At 38.9% G+C, this 11,154-nt stretch overlaps 1 pseudogene; it reads left to right on the top strand.

Annotated features, from left to right (window-relative positions):
• The first annotated feature begins 2,491 nt into the window (after positions 1–2,491).
• On the top strand, positions 2,492–2,642 carry LOC102763843 (annotated as a pseudogene).
• The last annotated feature ends 8,512 nt before the right edge of the window (positions 2,643–11,154 follow it).

Below are 11,154 nucleotides of genomic sequence, written 5' to 3' on the forward strand. Positions count from 1 at the left end.
CATTTCAATAGAATGGATAATTTCCTAGAAAAGCACAATCTATCAAAATTGACTTAGAAAAGGGCATAGGAATATTCCTATAACCATTTTTAAAATTAGACCAAATGTTACAAAAGAAAACACTGGACCTGGATAACTTTATAGGCATGTTCTACCAAACAGATAGAACAGATAACTTGAAGTTTACACGATTTGGTTCCAGAAATTATTTTTATTAGGCCAACCTAACCTTGACTGCAAACAAGACAGGGATAGTATAACAGGCCAGTTTTACTCATGAGCATAAAATTTAAAATGTAAATTAAATATTGAGAAGCCAAATTCAGAAATAGATAAAAACAACAAAACACCATTAACCAATTCTGGTTTGGTCAGAAATGTAACTTTGATTTAATATAGAAACTAGATGACTGCAATTTGTCATATTAACAAGTTAGAAAAAAATCCCCACATTTTTTATCCTAGTAAATGCAAGAAGAAGAAAAAAATGTTTTCCATCAAATTCAACCCAATGAAGTGAACCTATAATAAAACTACCACAAATAAGATCCTTAGCTATAAAGTTGAAAGAATTCCATCTATAAATATTTTTAGAAATCAATATAGAAGAATTTATTACTTCACTAAGAAAAGCAATTTTAAATAAGACATAGTAAGCACCAAATGAGAAACCATTCAAGAAAAGATTGAAATTTTTAAATTGAAATTTTTTCATGAAAAATAACAACCTGGAAGAACATTTTGGCAACCCATAATTAACAGAGGATTAGTATAAAGAATAAAGGATTCCTATAAATTAATGCTAAAAAGTAATATCTCAATAGAAACAAATCATAAATAGGGTGGGAAGAGACAGAGCACACACATCTTACAAATTGGCCAGCCTCAATTAGCAATTAGATAAATGTGAATTAAAATCATATTGAGTATATCATTTTGAACTGGGAATAATTAAAAAGTGTGACAGTACTAGATGTAGGCAAGAATGTGGAGTTACAGAGATTATTACATTGCTAATGGAGTATGGATTGGAACAGCAACTTTAAAAAACACTTTGGCATGGCTCAGGGAAGGTGACTGTGCTCAGGTACCAAGGCCCAGCCATTCTAATCGCTGGTTGGGAACACCTGCAAGAAATTGTCTCTCAGAAGACTCTTAAAATGTGTGCCAGCGAACATGTACAAAAATGACATGGCAAGATTATTCATAAAAGTGAAACGCTGGACACAATCCAAATGCCCATGCACAGCAGAATGGATAGCTGCTGGGGGCACATCTCTGCTACGGGTAGTGTATAACAGTTACCAGGACTAGACTGGAGCCTGGTGTATTATCACGGGTGAATCTCAGAAAAGGAAGTGGAAAAGCAAGTTACAGAAGAATGCGAGCAACATAATCCATTTACATCAAGTTCAAAGTCAGGCAAATTCATAAATTGGTTGTTCAGGGATCTGTAAGTAGTGACAGGGCAATAAAGAAAAGCAAGGAAATTCAAAATTAAAAATTCTGAATATTAGTTACCAAAGGTAGAGGGAGGGAGGAGATGCATCAGGGAAGTAGTAAGAGAAAGCTTGGAAGGTAGTGGAAGGTGCGTGCATGTGTGTGTGGTATTTGGGGTTCATGTCACTATTCTTTAAACTGTGCGAACACATTTTTCCAAAATTTGGTATATTTGGTCTACTTTATAGTTAGAAGAGCATTTAATAAAATTACAGTCTTTTTGGTTTCACTTTTTAGAAAGACTCTTAAAGAAACCAGGATAGTTTTTAAATGTGTGTTTTAAATGTCTTGTATCAAGCAGCAGCACTATGTCCTTTGAAGAAATGCTGTAATTAAAAGGATGTTGGTTATATCATAAAGAATGGGAAATAATAGTAGTGATATCACTATCCTTATGTTGTAAAAAGGGGAAGTATTAGAAAGGAATAGCATAGCATAGATTATAAATCATTTTTAACAAGTGATGTGTTGTTGTTTTTTAAAACCTGAAAAAGAGAACTGAATAAATGTACAAGAATAAAATATTTTATGCAATTTTCCATTTTTAAATATATTTTTATTGTTGACATTATTACAGATGTCCCCTATTTCCCACCTCCACCCAGGCTCTAGGCCCCTCTAGGCCTTCCCACACTATTGTCTGTGTCCTTGGGCTATGCATACAAGTATATAAGTTCTTTGGTTTTTCTCTTCTTGTCCCCCCTCACCCTCCTTCTCTAAGATATGTCATTCTATCCATGCCTTGAGACTTAAATACCTGAAAAAATATATCATTCAAAAATACCTTAAAAACACAAGATACCTACAAATAAAATAAGACATAGGACTTACCTAAAAATATATATATACTTATTATATATTATATATTTATTATATATTATACATTATATATTATATATTAATCATATATCATATGTCATATATGGTCACCCACTAAGCCAACATTGATGATCCTTGCAATTTGGTCTGACAAGCCCCCTCCTGTGACATCATGGTGGCCTACTGGCAACAGGACTCGGCCACACCTGATCCTCCCAGATCTGTGCGAAAGCAGTGAGGGATGCACTGAAGACAGAATTCAAAGCAAACTTGAGAAGATGTCTGGCAGCAGCATGAAAATTGTGAAAGTGAAGAAGGAATAGCATACCCTGACTAAAGTTGGAAATGGTACATTGTCAAGGTGGATATATGCAGGCACACGTTAAGTCAGAATGAAAACAATCTCACTCAATGGGATACCTGTCTGGTGATGGGTTGACAATGCCAATACACTGAAGCTTGGTTCAAAAAATAATTACACTGGAGTACAAAACAAAGAGAAATAAATGAAGAGCTATATCAATGAGACCCTTGGATAGAAAGACATAATATTATACTTTTATTCTAAAACTACTTTATAAAATAAACACCATCTCATTACTTTGGAACTTGACAAAATTGTTCTAAAATTAGTCTGAAGAAAACTCAGTGAGAATTGCAAAAAAAAACACATTTTTTAAAGAGTAATGCTATAGCAGAGATTTATCAAACTCCTAGATATTAAAATACATTCTAAAGCTTTCGTGACTAAAACCATATGACATTTATTCAGGTACTAGGATATTATACCAGGATGGTCACTGGAATACTTTTGATCTAATAGCAAAATAGGAACAATCTAAAGGTGTACTGCCATGAGCCCATTTAATAAAGCATGTGACAGGAGCACACTGAAATATTATACAAGCATTAACATTTTAAATTAAAGTTAATCCACATCTAGATATCTCACACCAAAGATGATGAGAACATCTTAAAGGTAGGTAGGCAGAAGACTATATTATGAACCACGAGATGGAACTTTAACTGGCAGGAAACTTCTCAAAAACAACAGTATGGGTCAGGGGAAAATTGAATAAGATACCAAAAATAGTGAGCAAAAATAAATAGTAAGCCTAGAATTTTCCCCGCGCTAAATTACCATTCAAGAGTCAGAGCAAAGGGTAAAATAAATACAGTTTTATGCAGTCGGCAAGAATCCACCACTTGAAGTCCCTCGCTGAAAGAACTATCAAAGGCTGGATCAGAGAGAAGGAACCTGAACCTCCTACGAGACAGTGGGATGAAAGAAACAATGCTGAGCAAATTGGGAAAATCTAAAGCAAGGACTGGGTGTATAAATAATAATTACTAATTTTTAGGATAAAAAGGGTGAGACAAAAACATAAGATTACAATAATATATAATTAAAATGGGGTAATGAGAGTGAAACCATGACATTTATCCCCCTTTTAAGTTAAGCAACCATGTTAAAAACATTTTGTGGACTCTAAAAAAATACAAGAGAAATATATAGCTTGCAAACCAGTCAGAGATAAACGAAGAATTGTAAAGAATAGAAATCAAGCAATTCAACAAAGGAAGGAAAAAAGGAGGGGGGAGGGATAAACAAGGTAAAGAAACTCCCCAAACAAAGGGGAGACATCAGTAATACTCTCAACAATAAAAATTATTTTAAATAATCCTATCTAATAAAAGGGTAATATGCAAATTAAACATCACTCCATCACAAATATGGCAGTACCCGTAGCCACAAGATGGTGGCACCCAGTCTTCTCAGCCCTGCCAGAGTCCCCCAGTCCGGGTGGGGTGGGCGCTGAGAGTGGGCAGTGTGAGCGGCCTGGTGGAATTCTTGCTTCATCACCATGGTGACAAGGCAAGCATTCTGCGCCTGGCCGCGGATGGGCCTCTGGCCAGGCCAGGGCACGGAATGCTTGTGTAAGAAGAGAAGGAACCAGTGAGCTGAGCAGAGTCGAGTGTCCCTCGACTCCCAGGCAAGGTCAAGTCTAGGTGGCCAGAGGGTAGAGGGGGTTGAGGACAGTGTGACAGGAGGAGCAGGTGGCAGAGGCACAGGGATGAAAGCCACCAAGAAAGAGGAAGGAAGCCCTTTATCAGAGTTCCTGAGAACAGGGAGGGAAGTCTGCATTTCTCAGCCACGGATGGGCCTCTGGGCTGTGGAGTGGCCAGGCCCCTCAGAGAGCTACTGGTGCATGGATTCGTGTGCAGGGCTACTAGTAATAACAATAATAATAAAAGTGTGCTAATGATCTTAATATACCAAGAGTTTAGACAAATCAGGAAGTAAAAGATGAAGACTCGAGTAAAAAAAAAAAAAAAAGAATTGGTTAAAAAAGAACAAAACAAATTGCTTATAATGTGAAATCCCACTTAAAATAAAGATACTCAAATGTAAAACGATAGGAAAAATAAATAAAATGCCCAGCACATGTGGCGTAGCTCAGTGGTTGAGCATCGACCTATGAACCAGGAGGTCACAGTTTGATTCTGTCAGGGCACATGCCCAGGTTGCAGCCTCAATCCCCAGTGGCAGGGTGGGGAGGGGGGGCATGCAGGAGGCAGCCAATCAATGATTCGCTCTCATCATTGATGTTTCTATCTCTCTCTCCTTCTCCCTTCCTCTCTGAAATCAATAAAAATATATTTATAAAAAGAAAAGAAAATGCCCAAAGGTATGTAACTTTCACTCTGTTTAGGGTGTAGAAAGATAGAATGAAGTCTCTCTCTTGTGTTAATAACAAGAAAACACCAGACAAAATTTAAAATGCATACTGTTCTAAGGAGCCGGTACGGAGCAGGTTGAAGACTGGAATAATGGAATTACAGAGAGAAAAGAGGCCTTCCTCAGTGAGAAGAGCCCCAGTGTCAGTTTGGGTACAGATAGACAGGAGTGGCTTCGACCAAAAACCTAGGTAATTTGTGCGAATAAGAAGAAATCAGTCAAAACTTAGATGAAAGCATGGACCAGCAGGACCGAACCCAAATGGCTCCTTCTCACACCCCTCTTCCAATCTTGCCAGGAAATCATCAATAATCCATACAGGAGGGGCAAGAAAATAGGGTTCAAGGGTGCTGCTGGAGTTGAATTCAAAGATAAAACAAAAATATTTGAAATTATAGCCTAACCTCCCTGTAGCTCAAACACTAACAAAATCAAAAAGGGAGCTGTAGGTATAATGAGGCTGACACTTCATGCCTGGGCTTTTTCTCCTCAAATTCAAATTCAGCCATGAGAAAAACATCAAATACCGAATGAGGGGTATTCTACAAAATGCCTGACCAGTCCTCCTGAAATTGTCATGGTCATAGTATTGAGTGGAGTCTGATAAACTGCCATAGGCCAGAGGGGAGAGGGAGACATGATGACGAAATGCAGTGTGGGATCCTGGGACTGAAAATGGACATGACTGGAAAAATGGAGACATCTGAACAAAGTTCAGGTTTAGTTAATAGTGATGTGCCCAAGTCTGTTTCTTAGTTGGGACAAAGGTATAATAGTAATGTAAATTGTTAATAAATGGGAAACCTGGTCAAGGGATATACAGGAATTCTTTTTACTATTCTTCCAATGTTTCTGTTGACCTAAAATCATTCTAAAATAAAAAGGTTATTTTTTAAAGAGAAAAGAAACAGCCATTTACAGAGTGCAAACCATTTATGAATAAAACTAATATAGTGAAAACTAAAAAATATAGCTCACAAAAAATCAGAAAATACCTAACTAAATGGAGGGATATGCCATGTTCAAGGATTGAAAGTTTTAATATTGTTAAGGTATCATTTCTCCCCCAAATAGATTAATTCAACAAAATCCCAGCATGCATTTTCTAGAAATTGACAAGTTGATTCTAAACTTAAAATAATAACCCAAACAACTTTGATTTCGAGGCTTACTGGTTAATGCAAGTAATCAAGACAATATGATAAGGACATAAGAATAGCCATGGAATTAGGACAAAATAGAATGAATATATATATATTTGGAAAACTGATTTACAACAAAAGACTCAAAGTGAATGAGTTAGTAAAGGTCTTTCCAACAAATGGTGCTGAAATCACTACATATGTTTATTTTTAAAAACGAGCATCTAACCCTACCATCATCCCATCAACAAAAATTAATTCAAAATGCCTCATAGACATAAATGTAAGAACTCTAACTATAAAACTTCAGTTAGGAAACAATTTTTGCAAGTTTAGGGTAGGTAAAGATTTCTTTATTGGATAAAAGAAGTATGAATCATGGGAAAAACTGATAAAATGACGTTCATAAAAATTAAAAACATCTGCTCTTTAAAAGTTATCAGTAAGAAAAGTAAAAGACACTACATACTGGGGAGAAATATTCACAACATATATATCTATCAACATATTTGTATCCAAAACATACAGAGAACACATAAAATTCAATAATAAGATTAGCAATTCAATAAAAAAAATGAGCAAAATATTTTAAACACATAACTCACAAATGGCCAATGAGAACATAAATCAATACTCTTAGTTATTAGAGAAATTCAAATTAAAAGCACAATGAGATACCACTACCTATTCCAGAATGTTTTTTTTAAATTTTTTTAAAGACTAGGAAAGGAATTCAGTTCATTTGGCATGATTTTCAATAGTTTATTGATTTTTTAGAGAGAAAGGAAGGAAGAGACACATCGACCTGAGAGTGTCTATGGAGACACCTGATTGGCTGCCTCCTGAACGGCCCACACTGGGGACTGAGCCTGCAACCTGCGCATGTGACCTGACCAGGAATTGAACTGGCAGCCCTTTGATGCACAGGACGATACCCAACCAACTGAACCACACCAGCCAGAGCCAAAATGGCTAAAATTTTAAAAATTAACAATACCCCCTTTTGGCAACAATGCAGACCAACTGAACTGCTAATGGTTCTGCAAAACAATGAAACAACTTTGCAAACAAGTTTGCTCATAAAGGTAGGCATCCCTTTATCCTATGACTGAGACATTCTATCCCTAAATAGTTGCTTGAGAGCAATGAAAACATGTCCACAAAAGTATTGTACACAATTTCACTAAGAGGCTTCGTTCAAAGAAGTCCAAGTCTGGAAGTAACTCTGCTATGATTAACAACAGGAAGAGTGAACAAACTGTAGACCACAGCAGATGGGATCGCTGTCAGATCTCCAGTCCTTTGGATGCACACTTCTGACTCATCTTCACCTTGCGTTCACTTGTTCACTTATCTCACAACTATTTCTTAAGGGCCGGACACGGTTCCAGGTGCTGAATACAACACCAAGCACTTTCGTTACGAAGTCCCTGCTCTCGTGGAGTACATTCTAGTGAAGGAACAAATGAACACAACAGCTTCAGATGGTGAGAAACGCAGAGATGGAAACGTGGTGAAGGGATTTACTGTGACTTGGCGGGAGAGACAGCCCCTTCGCTAGAGAAGCTGGGGGGGGGGGGAGGTCAGAAGATCTTCTTGGTTCAAGTATAGTAAGGTGCTTCATGCTTCCTCCTCCTCTTTTATCCACTATTGTCCTAACTTTACAGACAAGTACTCCAGCTCTCAAAAGCTTTATATTCCTGTAACTTAATTCTTTTCTTAGAGAGCAGGCTTTTAGCAGTGTTTAAGAACATGAGGCCCACCCTAGCTGGTATGGCTCCTTGGATAGAGCGTTGGCCCACAGACTGAAAGGTCCTGAGTTCGATTCCAGCACTTACCTTGGTTGCAGGCTCCGTCCCTGGCCCTGAGTGCTTGCAGGAAGCAATCTATCAACATCAATATTTCTCTCTCTCTGTCTCTCCCCCTCCCTTCCACTCTCTCTAAAAAATCAGGTGAGTATTAACAACAGCAACAAAAAGAACATGAACTTCCATCTTTTTTATTGCTCATTTACTCAACAAATTATAGAGCCCTGTTAGCTACCAGGTGTGAGGGGATAGGGCCTGTGTGCTGCTTCCCCTGTGGGAAAGAGGAAATGAAAGAGGAAAAGAAATCAACCCACTAGCACTCCATTTGTGAACATTGGAAGAAGGCAACCCTCCCCCCAGAAAGTGGATAAAATACATATCCAAATAGACAGCATTTTTTATGTAAATGGCATCTCTGGAAGGTGGTCCTCTGAGAAAGATCATGCCGTTTTAGGGGAAAAGCACTGCTGTGGGTAGTGGCTCCAGATCCGACCTAATTTTCTGACTTTGGATTTCTAAACTGACCTAAGCTAATCATGGAAATGTCAGTTTGGGGAAGTAGATAATAGCCAATGATTACAGGTGAGTCGGGGTTAGCCCTACCCCACTACCTTCCTACTGAAAACAAGTTTCAGCCTAAATCTGCCCTTTTATAAACAAGCATCCATTGGCCAGATACACAAAACAGTTCACCCAGCCTGTACTGCAAAGTGGGTGAGATCCCAGCTCTATAACTTCTCAGGCAGACTGACCAGAGCTTGCATGGCAGGTTGACTCAGAGTAAAGATGATCCAATAGTCTAGAGCAGTGGTCGGCAAACTCATTAGTCAACAGAGCCAAATATCAACAGTACTTCTTCAAAATAGACCCACCCAGGCCGAAAACTGACTTCTGCGCATGGGCCATGAAGTCTCAATCGCACTGTAGATGCGCACCCGCACGTGGTATTTTGTGCAAGAGCCACACTCAAGGGGCCAAAGAGCCACATGTGGCTCGCGAGTCGCAGTTTGCCGACCACTGGTCTAGAGTGAGTTTGTGTTTCCCATAGAATCAGCTTCAGAGAAACAGAAACCTGTACAATGGTGGCTGAGTACAGCCTCATTTCAGGTCATGCCTCAGGGATGAGCCCCAAATGAATAGGCTCCAGGTAGGTTTAAACAGCCAGCTTAATATGAAAGTAAATTGTCCCTAGAATATGTCAACCCATTTATATATATTGACCATACTAGTTTCACCAGTGAGAGCCCCTTTCTAACACTCATCAAGCCACTCATCTCACCGAGGAAAACCCATCTCTAGCATTCATTCCCTCTGCAAATCCCAGGAGCCCCTGGTATGGAGCTAAAGAGAGCCAAATGGGCCTTCTGATCAGAATGTTGGCTCCCTGACCTGGGGATGGCTTCCTGAATAGGGAATTGGCTGCCTGCAGTTGTTACAGCCAGCAGCACGTTGTTAACATATCACTGCCTACAGTGTATCATACAATATAGACATCTCCACATCCTAACATCACATCACTTGCCTTGTCTGTGTCCTCGGTCATTCAGTCACTTCATTAAACATGTGTTCATGCTACTGGGATAGAGACTAGAGACACATTCTCCCCTAAGGAGCTCAAAAGTTTAGATCTCAGAAGACAAATAATTCAATGTCCTAGGAGCCATGTGGAGCACTGTCTCAAGAATTTAAGCTCAGTGAGCAAAAACATTTAGGATTGACTCACATCTGCCATGGCATGAAATGGGAATTGGTCATACATATTTATGTGCTATCCCCATGCATCTTACCAACCTCCCCAGATAGTTAAGATGACAAAGTAGAGTAATTAACTGTAAAAGTACATTGGAAAAAATTTAAAGCACTGCCAATTTGAGGCATCATTACTACCAGAAGTAGCTGCCAATTCAAGCAGAAAGATGGTATCACATGCCCATCTTCAGAGATTCAAGCACCCGAGAGATGAAAAGAAGATGAAAAGAGAGAAATGAAAGTGCTGGCAAGCTTCACTTAGAGCAATTTCCTGTGAAGGAAGGTCAGTGCGTACCAGGCTATGCCAACCATGGCTTTCATTCAGCTTCTCTGAGAAACCATGCAAGGTTCCAACAGGCAGTTAAACCATAGGAGCATTTGTATTGGGCACCGGTGACCTGAGTCATCCCTTAGTGGCGCAAGTCACCCCACATAATTGCAAGCCCCATTTGAGAACAGGGGCAGTGTTTCACAGATGAATGGCCAGTGCCATCAGTCCTGCTATAGCACAGCCCATGTGTTCCTAAAAATCATCGTGCAGTGCAAAATTGCACAGTAAAAACCACAGGACATGTGGGGAAAAAGGTGTTGGAACACAACACTCAAAATCTTCATCAGTGACACATTTTTCAAAAAGATAGGAACATCATAAAAATAGTAACACATTTTCACACATGTGAAACACTTGAGGAATAAATATGACAGTTTACCTTGAAGAAGACCAGGAACTTGCTTGTAGCAGTGGGCATGGAGAGGGTTGCAACGTGTGAGCCAAGCATGTTAAAGTCAAAGGCTAACACGGGCCAAATAAACGAGGCATGCGGCCTGCAGGCCATGAGTTTGACATGTTTGGTGTAAGCTATTCTATGCCGTGGTGGAAAAAAGTTATCTGAAATGGAACAGAAAGCTGTAGCATCCATCACATGGATGGTGTGGTTCATAACATCCATGATGACAGGAGGGGGGTGGTGGGGGTATAGGTATGTGCATTCTGTATATTCCTGCGTGTCTTTCTTCAGCTAAGTGCAGTTTGTGGAGTTCACAAAGTGTTTGTCCTGGACAAAGTTCAGCATACCCAAATGCAAACTTTGTGTTAGGCTCAAAATGTTTCCCAATATAGCAATCTCATTGGAACAAGTGTAAATTTATAAAGCAAGCATCATAGCAGAACTGACTAAATAAAAGTAAAGCCCAGAGCACAAAGGAACTAGTTAATAATAGTTATCATTTACTGAGAACTTTGTGAGCACGTATGCAAATTTTCTTAGTCAAGCATCACGACCAACTCAAAAAGGTTACTGTTTACAAAGGAGGAGTTCTGGGGCTCAGAAATTAAAATATTTGCCCCCAATTATTCATGCCATAGTGGTGAAGACAAGATTTGAACCAAGTCAGC

The sequence above is a fragment of the Myotis davidii genome, unplaced genomic scaffold (genome assembly GCF_000327345.1).
Source record: "Myotis davidii unplaced genomic scaffold, ASM32734v1 scaffold111, whole genome shotgun sequence".
Lineage (NCBI taxonomy): Eukaryota > Metazoa > Chordata > Mammalia > Chiroptera > Vespertilionidae > Myotis > Myotis davidii.